This window comes from Carettochelys insculpta, chromosome 1, assembly GCF_033958435.1.
Source record: "Carettochelys insculpta isolate YL-2023 chromosome 1, ASM3395843v1, whole genome shotgun sequence".
NCBI lineage: Eukaryota > Metazoa > Chordata > Testudines > Carettochelyidae > Carettochelys > Carettochelys insculpta.
In genome coordinates this window covers 51520650-51536702 of record NC_134137.1, presented here as the reverse complement: position 1 = coordinate 51536702, position 16053 = coordinate 51520650, and the positions used below count along the sequence as shown (strand labels likewise).

Here is a 16053-nt window from a genome sequence, read left to right as displayed (position 1 = left end):
CACACTGTATTTCAAAGGTAAACTTCAAAGTAAAGCACTGTTCCCTTCCTGAGAATGGAGTAAGGACTTGGAGGTTGGGCTCCCTACTTTGAAGTTAACTTTGAGGTAAGGGAAAATGTGTGTAGACACTCTGTTGGCAACTTCAAAGTTAGGCACTCCATGGAAGTTAGTTCCTACTGTAGCTGCGCCGTTGGGCTGTGTCTACACGGGCACACATCTTTGACATAGCCGTATTTTGAAGATTACTAATGAGGCGCTGAATTGAATATTCGGCACCTCATTAGCATTAGGACGTTTCCAGCCGTGGCGCTGCTTTCGAAAGTGCGCAGCTGGGCACGGCTACATGGGCTTCTTTTCAAAAGGTGAGGGTCCTTTCAAAAAGGAGCCCCGTGTAGCCGCGCCGAGCCACGCGCTTTCAAAAGCGGCGCTTTCGAAGTGCCATGGTGGGAAGTGTCCTAATGCTAATGAGGCGCTGAATATTCAATTCAGCGCTTCATTAGTAATCTTCAAAATATGGCTATTTTGAAGATTTGTGCCCGTGTAGACACAGCCTTGGTGTATTTATAGAGTGCAATCTTATCTTCTCTCCTCCTTTTTTGGTTAGCTCCAACAAGCCAAGCTCTTTGAGTTTCCTCTCATAAGGTTTTAAGTTTTCCATTTCTCAATAAACTTAATAGCCTTCCTCCTGCACTTGTTGCAGTTCAAATTCACCCTTCTGAAGCATGGGAGACCAGAACTGCACACAGTGTGCCGCGTGAGTTGGAACTGGAATGCAGCTTTTGTCCTGTGGAAGCCTTGTTAACTGCGTGCTGTGATGTGGTGAAGATAATTGGAAAGGCGAGGTGTGCAGTGTACTTGAATCTTATAGCAAGATTACAGGAAAATGACAGGTAAACTACATGGGAAAGGGGATGTGCTGCTGCCCAAATCCCCTTCTGTAGTTGCTACCATAGTCCAGAGGCTTTAATAATCTTGACACCTTTCCTCGGTGCTGATTTATGGACGTGGATTTGCATAATTTTAGATAAACTAATCACAGCCCTGCCTTTCCTTTGATCTCCTTCTACACTGGTCAACGCAGAGTCCAATTCCGCTTTCAGAGGGTGTGCTGCACATGTGCTTTGTTATCCCGTTCTTCTGTCGGGGTGAAGTAGCAGCAGTTCAGTTGCACTGTGGTCCTTCCACTGCCCCCTGTTGCTGGGTGAACTTCGTGGCAGATGAAGGTTCACATGGTGGTAGGCAGAATGGGCTTTCATCTTGAATAGTCCCTAGAAAGGCCATCCTGTTACACTCTGGCATCATGGCAGGGATTTTCAGGTGATGAGGTTTGCAGAATGATGATTGCTTCCTCCATATCTCTAAGCTCCATATGGCTAACTGTGTTAATGCGCCTGATCTGTGTAGTTAAGGGGCAAGCTGAGTCATGGTTTATGTAGGCCTTAAATGACCTTATGAATTTCATTCTGTGTGAAAGGGAACACCGTGTGCCTTTATCACAGAAGCAAACACTTTATCTGCAGAAAAAAACATCTCTGAAAAGCAAGTCCTTTATAAACTCTTATCAGAGAAGTATCCATGTTAGTCTGTGTCTTCAAAAACAGCAAGAAGTCCTGTGGCACCTCATAGACTAACAGAAATTTTAGAGCATAGGCTTTTGTGGACAAAGACCCGTTTCATCAGTTGCGTGGGGAGGGAGGGTTTCAGAAGAGGATTTAAAGGCGGGGTCCTTAGTAAAAGGGGGGGCAGAGCTGACAAGGTCTATTCAGTCAGGGTGGAAATGGCCCATTATCGGCAGTTAAAGTGGAGGTGTGACCATCGAGAGAAAACAAGTCAGTTCATGGGGGGGGAGGGTGTGACCCTTTGTCAGATACTAAAGCCACATCCTCCCGGCCCCCCCCATGAACTGACTTGTTTTCTCCTCTCTGTTACTCCTCTCTTGATGTTCACTACTCCACATTAACAGCCGATAATGGGCCATTTCCACCCTGACTGAATAGACCTTGTCAGCTCTGGCCTTCCCCTTTACTGAGACCCCCTCTTTAAATCCTCCTCAGACCCCCCGCCCTGCACTTATGCATCTGACAAAGCGGGTCTTTGCCTACGAAAGCTTATGCTCCAAAATATCTGTTAGTCTGTAAGATGTCAAAGGACTTCTTATAAACTCCCACTCATCCTTATGCAAAACTAAAATAGCACAAGAGTTTCACAACCTGCTCTGCAGTGCTTTTCCATATATACCACATCATCAAGTGCCTTTTAGAAATAGCTAAGACATCTAGTGATCACTCTGCACAGAAGTTACCTTGTTTGGCCTGCCCCTTAGGCTGATATAACAGGAGTATTTGTATTCTGCCTCCTTTCATAGAAACGTTTTGACACTCTTTTTATAGCATCCTCTGAGTGTGGTGGTTCTTTTTTTGCCTGCTGCTGGACACTTATTAGCCAGTTCAAATTCTTCCCACACAAATTTCTTCCTGAGTTGGAGCACACATGCTCTCTGCTACGGCTGCAACAGAACTGTCAGTTCAGTAAGCCTGTACAAGATGCCTTTGGAGCTTGCTTGCCTGGTTTCTATGATGACACTGTGATGATAGCTCACACTTCCCTCACATTTGGTTAAAGTTCCAGATTTAATCACAGTGCTGCAGACTGTCTCCCAGGAATCTTTTTGCTATAGAGGGTGCTAGTTATATGACCCTGTTGTTAAGGTTGTCTCGTGCTCTCCATTATAGTTCTCTGATTTCAACTGATTATAACTTGGTAAGCTTCAACCATCAAGGCTGAAATGTTCTGTGCTTGGTCTCAGCCTTAGGTTGAAATTTTTTTTCAGCAGAAGAAGGGCTTTTTTTCCCCCAAAGAGCAGGATGCTTTAAAATGTATGTTGACTAATTTTTGTGAATCTTTAAAATTGCTCTTCGCTTTCCAGAGATTGGAGCAAGAACTTGAAATCTGACAGGAGTGCAGTCTTGGGATCAGTGTATTGCCCTGTGCTGCCCGCCTGAAAATCTTTCCAGATATGACCAAGTTATAAACCACAAGAAATCACCATTTTCACATGTGTAGCAGAACATGCTAGAGGCTTGCTTCTAAAATCTGTGACTATGTTCACTGATTATATTCTCCAGCCCCACTGAGGCTGCTGAAGCAACCACACAGAGACAGACGAAACCGATCCTCTTTTTTCCTAGACTGCAGCCTCATTCCCCCTGTAGTTTTAATTAATTAATTGAGCACTGATCTTCGTGTGCACTGATTGAAGCAGGGGGTCTTGTAAGAATAATAGTGATCATATAATTAAAGTCTATATCATAATACATATACTCAGTGGAGCTGAATTAAAGTTGTAGTGAGAAATCTTAAATTTTAACTTTTTGTAAATTTTGAGCTCCTGACTTTGCAACCTTAATATAATTTTTAAAATAATTTCATTCTGCGTGTAGTACAGCATACATATTTATCAGAAAAGCCTCAGTCCTTCTGATCCACACTGTTCTGTTCCATCAGAGCAGCTCTTTGAGATGCAACATGCAAAGAATAAGAACCTGGCATTTGTGTTCATGTTGCTTCATTTACAATAAACAGCATAACACAAATGACCAAATGCTACAAGCTGCTATTACAAATAATCCAACAGGTGCAAATGCAATATTCATTACATGAGCACTAATTTTAAATCCACTGTTCTGTGATATTTAACTCTTATTTTCCCATCTATAAAATGGAAAGGACAATATTATTGACCTAGGCGGACATTTTCAGGTAGGTTCAAAACTATATATTTAGGCCCCTAAATTTAAGCAGCTTCAGTTCAGGTTACACAAGCAGCTGTAAATCCCAATGGGACTGAGAACATTGAAAGATGAGGTCATTTGTATGGAGATGCCAAGCTGTGGATTTAGGAATTTAATATGAGGTTTGAAACTTGTAGCCCTAATTTTTGTGGGTTCTGGGCTGATAAATTAGCTAATGTGCATAAAAGGTGCATGTTGAAGATCTGACATGTTAAGGACTGAGTACTAAATTTGACAATGACAAATTTGTGGTTTCCTGTTGTTAGATTTTTCCCTATCGAAAAATTTTGCCCCACAGACTGATGACGCTGTTTCATAGTCACTTGTTAGGACTCCACTCCCTCAAAGTGCTGAATTTTTTCCTCACTGAAGTGAAGGGGACATCAACATGCAGGTTGCTTCATGGTGTCCTGCCCTGAAGCAGAAGTGAGGGACTTTTGTATAGTGTAGAATTTTAACTGAAAGGCGATCAGTCTGTGGGTGAGGCTACCATGGCAGCAGCTTTTAACATGCCTGGGAACTGCCAAACCGTACTGTATTGATATTACTGATTACTAAGATGCTGCTAAAATGGAAGGTACTTCTTCCAATAGCTAGGAGCACAGCAGAGGCTGCTGTGTGGTGGGGGAGGAGCAAGGTAGAGGGGATGATGCAACTGAAGTGCTTCATTGAAGGCTTGGCGTTCAATACAGGGTGGTGGCATTATTGAGAAGGGACAGTGAGGGAGGGGGGATTTATGGAGAAAAATATGTTTAGAATGGTGTAAAGCTGACTTCTGTAATCTCAGACTAGAAATAGAGGCTCAGCATCCTTGTCATAGTGAGGTGGAGGTTGAAGGGCGAGTAGTCCTTCTGTAACAAAACAATAGTCTCTGTTGTCCAGGCTCTGTATCTCTTACAAAGTGCTTCAGTGGAGTTGAGAAAAAATGAGGGAAGTCTATAGCTGTATTGTTCTGTGTGTGTGTGTGTGTGTGAGAGTGGGGGGGGCTGGAGCAGGTGTGCAGGGATTAATTTGTAAGGCAAGAGCAAGTAGCCATTAGGTCTCTGGGCTCAAGCAATTATTTTCCTTTAATAACTGATGCTGTAAGCTCAGAGGTGCCGGGGTAATGAATTGCCAAGCCTAGAGGTGGCAAGGACTCAGCCCTAGTAAGGCCCAGTTCAAGTTAGACACTGGGGAGGGGGACTTGGGTGCATTTTCGTCAGGGTTCTAATGCAAATGGCATGGTGGAAATGGCCTCTGGTTCCATGATACAGGCCTTTGTCTACTCCCTGCACACAGCCCTCTCCTTCATTTCTTTCTCATCACATCTTTTTCCCCTGCTGTCTCATTTCCTCATTTCTCCCCTTTGTTCTGCTGTTGCTCTCTTTGTTACAGCACCTTTGCTAACAAAGTTAAACATCACCATATTCACCCTCCCTCAGCCCCCCCAACCTCCTAGTTGAAAATCTGGTCCCCTAGGGCTATCTTTCCATCTATTTCTCCTTGGTTGTTCCCCACAACTCAGACACACTCCAAATAAAAACAATTAGTGCAGTCTACTGTCAAGGGAGACACACTATAGCTAATAATAATTAATGTGATTATTGGTCATCTTTCAGCATGCTCAGTACATAGTGCCTGCCTCAGGTGTGTTAAATGTATGGTCACTTCCAAGATTTTGATACTTCTCACTTCCTGCTTGTGGTTTAGGGAGCTGCTCGGGCTTCTGCATCTCCAGTGTAGCTCGCTCTGGTCAGCTGCCTGCTCCTGCTTCTGGGGGGAGCTGAATCATGAAAAAGATGGGGAATAATGATGAATAAGTCAGGTAGGGTTGCACTTCTTCCCTAAAGATAATTGTAGGGTTGAATGACCTCGCAGACCGCACACACTGTGTGAGTGGATATCTGTGTGTGTATAACAGCTATCAGTCCAGATCAGTAATTGTGTACTTAATTGCTTGATTTGCACATACAAATCCTCAATTGTGCATGCAAAAATTGTACGTCAAACTTTGGAAGATGCTTTGAAAAATCTAGCACTCCCCCCCCCCCCGCAAATTATAAAGCACCTGTAGGTATGGTGGTGTCAAAGCTTGCCTCTTCAGTTAATGTCACTGTAGGGTTCTTTTGTAGGTTGCACCAATTAAAATCACAGGAATGGAACCGTATTAGATTCATAGTCATGATAATGCCTTTGGAAGTTAGTACTGTAGTATGTTTTGGAATGCAGCTTAGTTGTTTATTGGAGAAGTTAACTCCACTCAGACTGGAGAAGGAGCTATTTAAAAGTACTATTATTTGTAAGTCTAATGAAACTGAATCCAGGTCTAGGACTCGCTCTAACCTGACTCCAAGCTCCAAGCATGTATGGCTTGCAGGAATGGCCCCAAGATCAGTGGAAACTATCCTGGATTAAGGAAAGCCATTTATAATTAATTGATTTGGTATGCACTGGAATCCCATTTTGCCAATGGATTATTTAGTCTTTCTAGTGTAATTTAGCATCTAAAGTTGCAGTTAAGCTAGAGTGGTAAAATCTTGCTTGAAAATGTAGTCAGCTTGTTTTGACACTTTTTGGTGGACTCAGCTCCTTGGAGCTGCAGCAATGTCTTCCCTCTTCCCCCCTGCCAGTTCGATGATTTATTTATTAAGCACTAATAAATCCTTCCCCTATTACCAAACCCAAGCAGCTGGCTTAGGGTAAGGCATTTGTGTGGGGCCTGAAGGGAGAAAGGTTGCCCTCCCCACAAATGCCGCGGAGTGTCTGCGGAGACACTGCTGCTGTTGGTGGCATGCAGTGCTTTTGGTCAGATTCATGTAGTTGATATTAAATCACAGGCGTTAACACTACACATGCAGTACATTGTGTTCAGGGGACTCACTTTATGTGTTTTGTGTGTAAAGCTTTCACTTTCCTGCTTTTCTAAAGCTTTCACAGCTCAGCCCAACTGTTGTGCTGACTTTTACGCTTCCCACATTTCAGCATCTATGCAAAGCCCTGATAAACTTGGTGTGTTTTCTCAAACCTGTAACCTTACCCCCACCAAAACAAAAAAACCCCTCAAAAACCCCAAACAAACCCTCCTCACGCTAAATAATTAGTCATGAGTGCACCCGTTACGTTTCAGGCATACAGCCCAACTTGCAGAGTGTAAGAGTTTCCTATGGGTGGTGAATGAACGGAGCTGAGGACAGCTGGCTCCAGCCCCTCTGCCCGTGGTAGGGATGTGTAAGACAGGTTTTGGCCCCAAAGAGGGTACCGTATCACTTGTGTGCAGCAGAGTGAGATCCAGGCATGCACTAAATTATAATGGGGAGTGGAGGCATGTTTGAGCAGGAGAGTGTAGGCTACTGGATCGTGGGTTATGTGGATTGATGAAGCCTCATTGAAAGAGCGTGGAGGAGCTGCAGATGCTATTGCAGCCTGTTAGTATATTGCTAGTGCAGATGCTGCTCTGTGACCTTATTTGATGCTCCTCGGATGGTGAGGTGGATTTTGTCCTGCAGCACAATTACTTGGAATTAGTTCAGTTAGGGGTATTTTTACCCCAGATTAACATGCTGACTGTACACAGGTTAACCTGCATGGGTATGTCTATTTTTCCCCCCTATATCCAGTGTTCTCTGAAAGCTGGGCACTGGAGTGGCCCCCCAGGAGAGATTCAAGTGCCACCCAACTGGTTAGCAGAGCGCCCACAGCTACCAACAGTGGGTGGCGTGTGTTTCTACTGGAGGTGCACATCCACACATGCCTTCGTGCATGTAATCAAATATATTTCACCCATGGATGGGAAAAACTAGAGGGAACACTGCTAGTATTTGGAGAAATTCAATGTGGGGAATTCTGGGTTTTATGCCTTCTGATACACACATTCTAAAGGAGTCTGCATAGATAAAAAGTCCCGACTTTCTCCCAGTGGTTTAGAACTAGAAGCCCCACCCCTATATGGTAGGCCTTCAAGGCCTCATTGGTCTGACTCAAGGAAAGTTGCTGACATCCAACATAGAAAACCACATCTAGCTGGGTGGGAGTGGAGTCGATAGGATCAGAAGAGCTCTGAGGTCTCTGTCCATACATGGAGGTAAAAGCGAATTGAAGATGCTTTAACATTAAAAATACTAGCTGCAGGTGTCCAAAACTATGTGATGCGTCATTTCCTTAGGACACATTTCAATGGCTTACCTCCGTTTTAAAAAGTACCCACTCACCCATGATGCTTTGGAAGTGAGAGCTGAAATGCATTGTCAGAAAATGCAAAGCCATGACTGCATCCTGTCTTTTCCTCCTCTGATTTGTTCAGTAGAAGGTCTTAGGTCTGGTTGAGAACATCACGTGCCCTTGGTTTCGCTGTTCCATTCAGTAAACTCTGAACGTGCTGTCTGAAGTACCTTAGAATGCTTTCTCCTGGAACAGAGCTATAATGCCAGCCAGGGTGAGGGGTTTGGCACGCTGGTGAGATCTGGAAGAAGCAGCTTATTGTATTGCAGGACTGCCTTAATTAAAAATGTTTACTGATATTGTACAGCATTCTGGAGGGTGCATGTGGATTTACAATGTCTGGATTTAGAAAATTAGAAACAGAATCAAGGGCATTACTCTGTATACAGATGAGTAAAGCAGATATGAATCTTTAATAAAATTGCTTTAACAAAGCAACCTTAGTGAATCCTCAGAACATCTCGGGGAGAAAATGAAAATAACCTACATGTTTAATAGTACAGCAATTTCATCAATCCCTCCAGTAGGAGGAGAGAGTGCAGACATTGGACCTATATTGAGAAGTGTTCTGTGCCACTCAGAAAATGTTGGGGTTCCAAATAACAAGCACATTTTAGGAATTTTAAGCTTATGGAATGTTTCATATTCTGATACAGAAGAGAGGAACAAAAATGTTTAGCAGCGTGGAATAGCATCTGTAACAGGAAAAATTTAATAAGGCTGGACTTTTCATTTTGAAAAAGAGGCAGCTAAGGGAGGATATGATAGAGGTCTATAAAAACATAACAGGTGTGGAGAAAGGTACTTTAGAAAGTGTTATTTACTCATATAACACAAGAACTTTGGGTCACCATGTGATTAACAGGAACCTGGGTTTAAAACAAACAGGAAGTGTGTTTGGGGGTTCTGGGCTTGTCTGTCTGGCTACGTCAACACTAGCCCCAAACTTCGAAATGGCCACGCAAATGGCCATTTCGAAGTTTACTAATGAAGCGCTGAAATGCATATTCAGCGCTTTATTAGCATGCGGGCGGCCGCGGCACTTCAAAATTGACGCTCCTCGCCGCCGCGCGGCTCATTCCAACGGGGCTCCTTTTCGAAAGGACCCCGCCTACTTCGAAGTCCCCTTATTCCCAGGAGCTGATGGAAATAAGGGGACTTCGAAGTAGGCGGGGTCCTTTTGAAAAGAAGCCCCGTCGGGACGAGCCGCGCGGTGGCGAGGAGTGTCAATTTCGAAGTGCTGCGGCCGCCCGCATGCTAATGAAGCGCTGAATATGCATTTCAGCGCTTCATTAGTAAACTTCAAAATATAAAATATAAAAAATGGTGTGGAGAAAGTGAATATTGAAAAGTTATTTACTTGTTCCCGTAATATAAGAACCAGAGGACACCAAATGAAATTAATGGGTAGTAGGTTCAAAACTAATAAAAGAAAATTTTTTCTTCACACAGCGTACAGTCAAGCTGTGGAACTCCTTGCCAGAGGAGGCTGTGAAGGCCAGCAGTCTAACAGAGTTTAAAAAAGAGCTTGATAAATTTTTGGAGGTTAGGTCCATAAATGGCTATTAGCCAAGGGTAAAGTATGGTGCCCCTAGCCTTTAGTCAAAGGCTGGAGACAGATGGCAGGAGACAAATCGCTTGATCATTGTCTTCGGTTCACCTCCTCTGGGGCACCTGGCACTGGCCACTGTCGGCAGACAGGATAGTGGGCTGGATGGACCTTTGTTCTGACCCCGTATGGCCGTTCTTATAAGTATTTCTTCATACAACACACTGTCAACCTGTGGAACTCTTTGCCGGAGGATGTGGTGAAAGCTAAGCCTTTAAAACAGGTAAACTCAGAGGTTAGATCCATCAATGACTTTTAACCAGAATGGATAGGATTGGTGTTCCTAACCTGTATTTGCCAGAACCTGGGAATGGACAACAGGGATGGATCACTTGTTCTGCGCATTCCCTGTGGGGGACTTGGCATTGGTCACTGTTGGAAGACTGGATACTGGGCTAAATGGATCTTTAGTCTGACCCAGTATGGCCATTCTTATGTTCTTCTGTGAATGACTAGTTTCTTATTGCACTTAGGGAGAATGTGTGTGTGTGTATAAATATATTATATTATCAATTATATTTGTTTTTAATTAAGCTATTATTAAATAGTGGGACTTGCCTCCAATTAAGGTATTTCCTGCTAAAAAGGGCAAAGTTATTGCATTAAATCCACCCTGTGCTATATATAAAGACAGGTAGATACATACATGGGGGAGGTATGTGTACACTGTAGATTTAAAAAAAATACAGCCCCAGTTAAAGAGATGCTGTTGAGCAGTAGAAATCAGCAACATTATTTTTTCTTTTGATCATAATAGTTTATTTAATTGGCTATACTATCTCATAGAACTGGAAGGGACCTTCAGAGGTCATTGGCTCCAGTCCCCTCCACTCACAGCAGGGCCTATCGCCATCCCTGACAGATTTTTTTGGTCATCTGTGTGCCCCAGATCCCTAAATGGCCACTTTAAGGATTGAGCTCACAACCCTGGGTTTAGCAGGCCAATGCTCAAACCACTGAGGTACCCCACTATCCCTCCCCCGAAAGAGAAGTGTGTTGCTTGGAAACCAGCACACAGATCTGCTACACACTTTTGGGAATGGTGCAGATTTGTGTTCCTCGAGCTGCTGAAGACTGGGATGACGTACCGGTTATGTTGTTCTCCATTTACCCTACAGCAATGTTCCTTCTATTTTTTTTCCATCCATGTGGAACATAGATTTTTTTATGTGCACTGAGGCATGTGCAGATGGGCACCGCCAGTAAAAATACATGCTACCGGCTGTGGGTGCTCAGCTATTCAGCTGGGCAGTATTTGAATCTCTCCTGAGTGGCTGCCCAAGTACTCAGCTTACAGGGATCACTGCCCTCCAGCACAAGAGTTAAGGGGGAATTGCTTTAGGTTTGGAAGGAAGGAAGCCTGGTGTCCTGTCCTCTGTTTTAAATTGCATCCCCCTAGCGAGCAGCTGCATGGTGAAGGAGGAAGCTTGGTTTAGGCAGAACAGTTCATAATGAAGAATTCACTATGGGTGGGCAGAGCACTGTGTTGGTATAGCTATACCAAGTACTACACTGGCAAAGCTTTCCTTTTGCAGATGCAGTTTATAGTGACACAGCTGTGTGTTTGTTGGTATAACTTCATCTTCTCTAGAGACTTCTGTTGGCACAGCTACGTGGGTCAGGCTGTGCCCTTTTCAACAACTGACTGACAGCTATGCAGACGGAAGTCTGACGTGTAGACTCAACACCATTTTCCACTGAAACAGGGTTACAATTGGTAGTTATGTTTCAGGCTAGCCCACAGAATTTTATTTAATTCAAAATGTAGTGTAGGCCTGTGGGAGTAATAGAAATGTTAAGGTCTTGATACTGGCACCCATATTCCTTTTGAACAGCATTTTTAGAATAATCCCTCAACAGGTGTCACTAAACACAAGTAAAAGTGGTAGAATTGGCCTCTTAAGAACAGTTTTATCAGCCAAATACATTAACGAGCACTTATTCAAGAAACATGGCTATTTTTAAAAGATTAAGGGCCAAAATTAGCCTAGGTGTAATGCAGTGATAGCTCTTCATGTTTATAGCTACGCTGGGGCAGTCATTTAATGGAAGCCAAAAGGACACTGACAGAGAACTGAAACTGCTTATTGGGTTGCACTCCTAGCATAATGAGAGGTGGCACTGAGTGGAGCCAAGTCTTAAAGTTTTCTTTTATATAATGCATTATAATGAAATAAATTCAAGTCTAAACCTGTTCCCATGACTGACCCTCCTTCAGCAGCAAACGCAGACTGAGCCCCAGGATTAGTGACTCTTTCCTAAAAGAGGTGCCTGAAGGTAGTTAATGTGTGCTTGGAGACTTTATTACATGTGAATGCAGTTTGTCTCTTGGGGCTATGTTACAGTACTAAGTTTCGCCAGCAAACCCCCCGTTTTGACAACAAAACTGGCCAAGTGTGCGCGTGCACGCGCACACACACACAATGCACTTTGTCGACAGTATCTGGACAAAACATAGCACTTTTTCCAGTAGCGTTCTGCCACAAAACTTAAAGGCATAACGCTGTTGACAGGTTCTGTCGGCAAAAAAACAGTGTGGCCCTACTGGGGGCCCTTCTCTCCACAGACGGCATCCGCAGCAACGGGCAGCCCTGTCTGCTGCACTTATGGGTGCCTGTTTTGTCACGAGAGCAGCCAAGCAGTCTGACTGCTTTGTCGACAGAGCAGAGCGCTCTCTGGATTGGCTTTTGTGTGTGGCCTCAGTTTGTCAACAGAAGTCTTGTCAGGAAAACACTCCTTACAGTACTTCTGTTGACAGAGTGCTGTAGTGTAACTGTAACCTTGCTCTGTAGATCATTTCTCTTTCTGCTTTCCTTAGGCTCATATACAGGCTAAAGTTTACTTCTGAGAGTAAATTCTCAAGAACTGTGTCAAGGCTTTGCAGATAAGAAATTGTTACCAGAAGTAAAACAAAATGTAAGTGTTTAGGAAGAGAGAACGCTGTTTATGTAAATTTGTACCATATCAGCTTATTTTACATGTTGAGTTTTATATTTAATGGGACAGGTGCTTGTAGCATGAATTTGCTCATCTTCTTACAGCATTATTTTGAAAGATGGTCCTTTCTTAAATATCATGGGTAAACCACAGTGTAATGAGGAAGAATACATTGTTTTAAAGTAAATATGATTATGCACTTGAATTTGCACACAGAGCCAAACAAAGGCAAAATGCATTAAAATGTTAGTCCGATAAGAAAGACATGAACTAGTAAGAATGGGTAGAATTGTGATCTCAGTGAACTCACTGACAGAAATTGCTAGACTGCATATGGCAAGGATCAGACATTTCAAAGCAAAGGCAGCAAGGTTTGAGGATCTGTCCTTTACAGAAAACAGCTGAATACCTGGAGTAAAAACTAAGGGCCTAAGTTAGCATGTGTTGTAAGAAGCATGGATTGGCCCACTCCCTGGCTACCTCTACACTACAGCGGTCCTTTGAAAGAAGTTCTTCCAGAATATCTCTCCCAAAAACACTTCTTTCAAAAGAGCACATTCACATGCAAAGAAGTGGATTGAAAAGATGAATCTGGTCTTTTGATACAGAGCGTCCACACAGCCTGCGCTCATTGAGAAGAACAGGCCAAGGATTGAAAAATCTGGTGCCATGAGGACTGCCCTTTTGAAAAAAGGTCCATTGGGGCACCTACACACTTTTTTTTTCCAAAAGAATCTTTCAGAAAAAGGCACTCTTCCTCATCTGGGGGAAGAAAAGGCACTCTTCCTCATCTGGGGGAAGAAAAGGGCACGTTTTGTCTGTAGACGCTCTGTGAGGTATTTCGAAAGAGCATGCTAGTGTAGATGTAGCCCCTGAGTCTGTCTGCCACGGCTTTTGAGGGGAGGGAAATGGGTGTGAAGATTCATTTAATCCCCTTTGTGTTCCCTCTGATCCTGGGATCACTATGCGTTAGCCCATTCTCCTTCTGAAAACTGAAGCAGAATGAAGACGATGTTATGCAGGCTGTTCTGGCAGCTGTTTTCCCATGTATGCTCATACTTAGGTATGTTAATTATTCTTTACTGAGCACGTTTGTCTTTGTACATTGTGTAGGTAGCATGTGTAACTTTTTATTTCCAAGTACTTTTTCAAAATAGTTTCTTGGAACCATCACCTATCACTCAAGGTCCAGATGCTAGCTGGTCTCTAGGACCCTCAGGCATGGCTGGGAGTTTGCTGGCCCTGTCTTCTGGCTTCCAGGACTTTTTACTGTTGGCCTTGCTGTTGCACTAGACGGAGGGGATGGTGTCCCACCTCCTGGACTTCTCGTTGATCACCGCAGCTGGCAGTGGGGATACTTGCCCCCCAACCCAAGAGCAGTGAGGAGACTTGGTGTCCAAGCCCATAGAGGGATGAGTCAGTGGGGAGCCAGGGCAGGCTGACTCACAACTCAGAGACTCTGTGTACACTTCGGTGAGACCCCTCTGACTGGGCTTGGACTAGGGGGCTGTTTCAATGCAGTGTAGACTTCCGCACTTGGTCTGCAGCCCAGGCTTTGGGACTCTGAGGCGCAAGAGTCCCAGAGCTTGGGCTGCAACCTCATCTCAAAAGTCTACTGCACTGAAACAGCTCCCAAGAGCCAGAGCCTGCTGGCATGGGGTAGGTTTTTGTATATGCACTGTACACATATATCTCCATGCCCTGCATTGAGGAAGCAACCCCAGTAGCTACATCCTGTGCAATGAGGGTTAAGAAAGGCCTGCTGGCCACTGTGCACACTCCAGTGCCAACGGGGCTGCTGGGAAGTCAAGGCCTAAACAATGGCTTTGTCTGCTTCTATCTTTTGTGGTTGCTTTTTTCCTTTCTCTTACACCGTGTGCTTATATTATTTAGGCAGCTGTCCATGGATTGGCCGGACAGTTGCAGGGTACACAGGAGTTGAAAGTACTTGTGTTTATATTTGTGGTTGTACTTCTAAATATGTTCATGCTGACATCTATAATTACTGCAGAGATGGTGTGTGTGACACTTACATGCTTTGTATCCATCTTTGACAACGCTGACTACCAGCTGGGGATCACCAGGATGTAGGTAAGCCCCAGCCATGCTCCCTCCACAGAGGGCCAGGAGGAGGATGGCATAGGAGGCCCTATGGTGGTTCTTTGCCATTCAACAATCTCTTCCCTGTGCAGTGGCAATCCCCAGGGACAGATGCATTCCTGGAGTAATTCTGACACCAATAGCGCCTCAGCTACACAAAAGAAATGACCACAAGGAAAAGGGAAAAGTGTCCCAGGGAATATTTCCTGCCATCAGAGCCCAGAGCAGCTTCTCAAGAGGAGGAGATCAGAAGCAGATCCAGCTTTGGAGTGGGAAAAATCGTCATCTCTTTTTCTGACCTCAACCCCGATGCCACTGTGCAGCTAGGAATTGATTGGTATAAAGGAAAAGGTTTTGGCAGGGGCTGGGCTAGAGATAGCTTTCCTGTATGCAGCTAACTGAGGATTGTCCATGTCAACATTTGCTGAAGGTCACATCTGCTCTAATCTGTTGTGACTGTAATTGAAGCTGAAAAGCTGATTGTGTCCTCATTGTTTCGAAGGCAACAAAAAATGTGTAGTAGGTGCTTTGGATTGTGATCAGCCTACTGCGAGTTGAAAGATAATGGGAGTGTGCAAGAAAATGGCTAAAGCATAGGGACTCAGTGTTCTCCTTATAAATGCAAAAAATCCCTGAAAAATTCTAAGTAAGCGAAGCATGAAAATGTTGCAACGTATTACACTTTCTGGACTCACAGGACCCAATCTTGGAGACCTGCAGGTTGGCAACTGTCTACCTGTGTGCATGCAATGTCATGATAAAGGCCTTTATTTGTAAGCCATGTACGACGAAATGTTGTCTCCACTAAGCAAATCATCATATTAAAAAAAAAAAAAATCTGCTTTATTCTTCATGGCCATAGAGAGTCAATAAATGCCTATAGTTCTCGTTAAGAAAGCCCCAATCTGAAATTGTTTTGGAAATATGATTCTTTTTGGACTGTTTTTGCTGTATGAGCTTGAAAGAATTCAGTTGCCTTTTTAAAAACCTGGAATAGTTTATGCACATGCCTTATATAAATTCAAATAGGATTACTCCTTCTCCCATTGAAGTTGGTAGCAAAACATCCACTGGCTTGGTGCAAGATTGGGTCCATCAGTTGTCTTTAGTTCCATTATAAGGACTCTTTCACATACTTAGTTTTACCTGACTCTTAACTTCCCCACCCCACACCCCTCTGCTATTCTGATTTGTCAGCCTTGATAACAATTTTTGGACCCCTGTGCTTTATATGTTGAGTCTGTTCTGGTATAGCTATGATCTGAACAAGTGGATCTGTCCTGCGAAAGCTCATCACCTAATAAATTATTTTGTTAGTCTTTAAAGTGCTACTGGACTGCTTTTTTGTTTTCATAGTATATAGACTAGCACGACTATCTCTCTGTTACTGTTTTTTGGTGGTGTGTGTGTGCACAATGA

At 43.7% G+C, this 16053-nt stretch overlaps 1 protein-coding gene across 2 annotated transcripts in view; it reads left to right on the top strand.

The window, feature by feature from the left end:
- SLC7A1 (solute carrier family 7 member 1) overlaps nt 1-16053 on the top strand; it is a 48932-nt gene that overhangs the window by 7646 nt on the left and 25233 nt on the right. Inside the window, exon 3 of one of the 2 annotated variants that reach the window (XM_074986017.1) lies at nt 12416-12513. The exons of the other annotated variant lie outside the window; for it this stretch is intronic. The gene's annotated coding sequence lies outside the window, so the exon portion shown is untranslated. The remainder of the gene's footprint in view (nt 1-12415; nt 12514-16053) is intronic. 2 annotated transcript variants of the gene reach the window in all.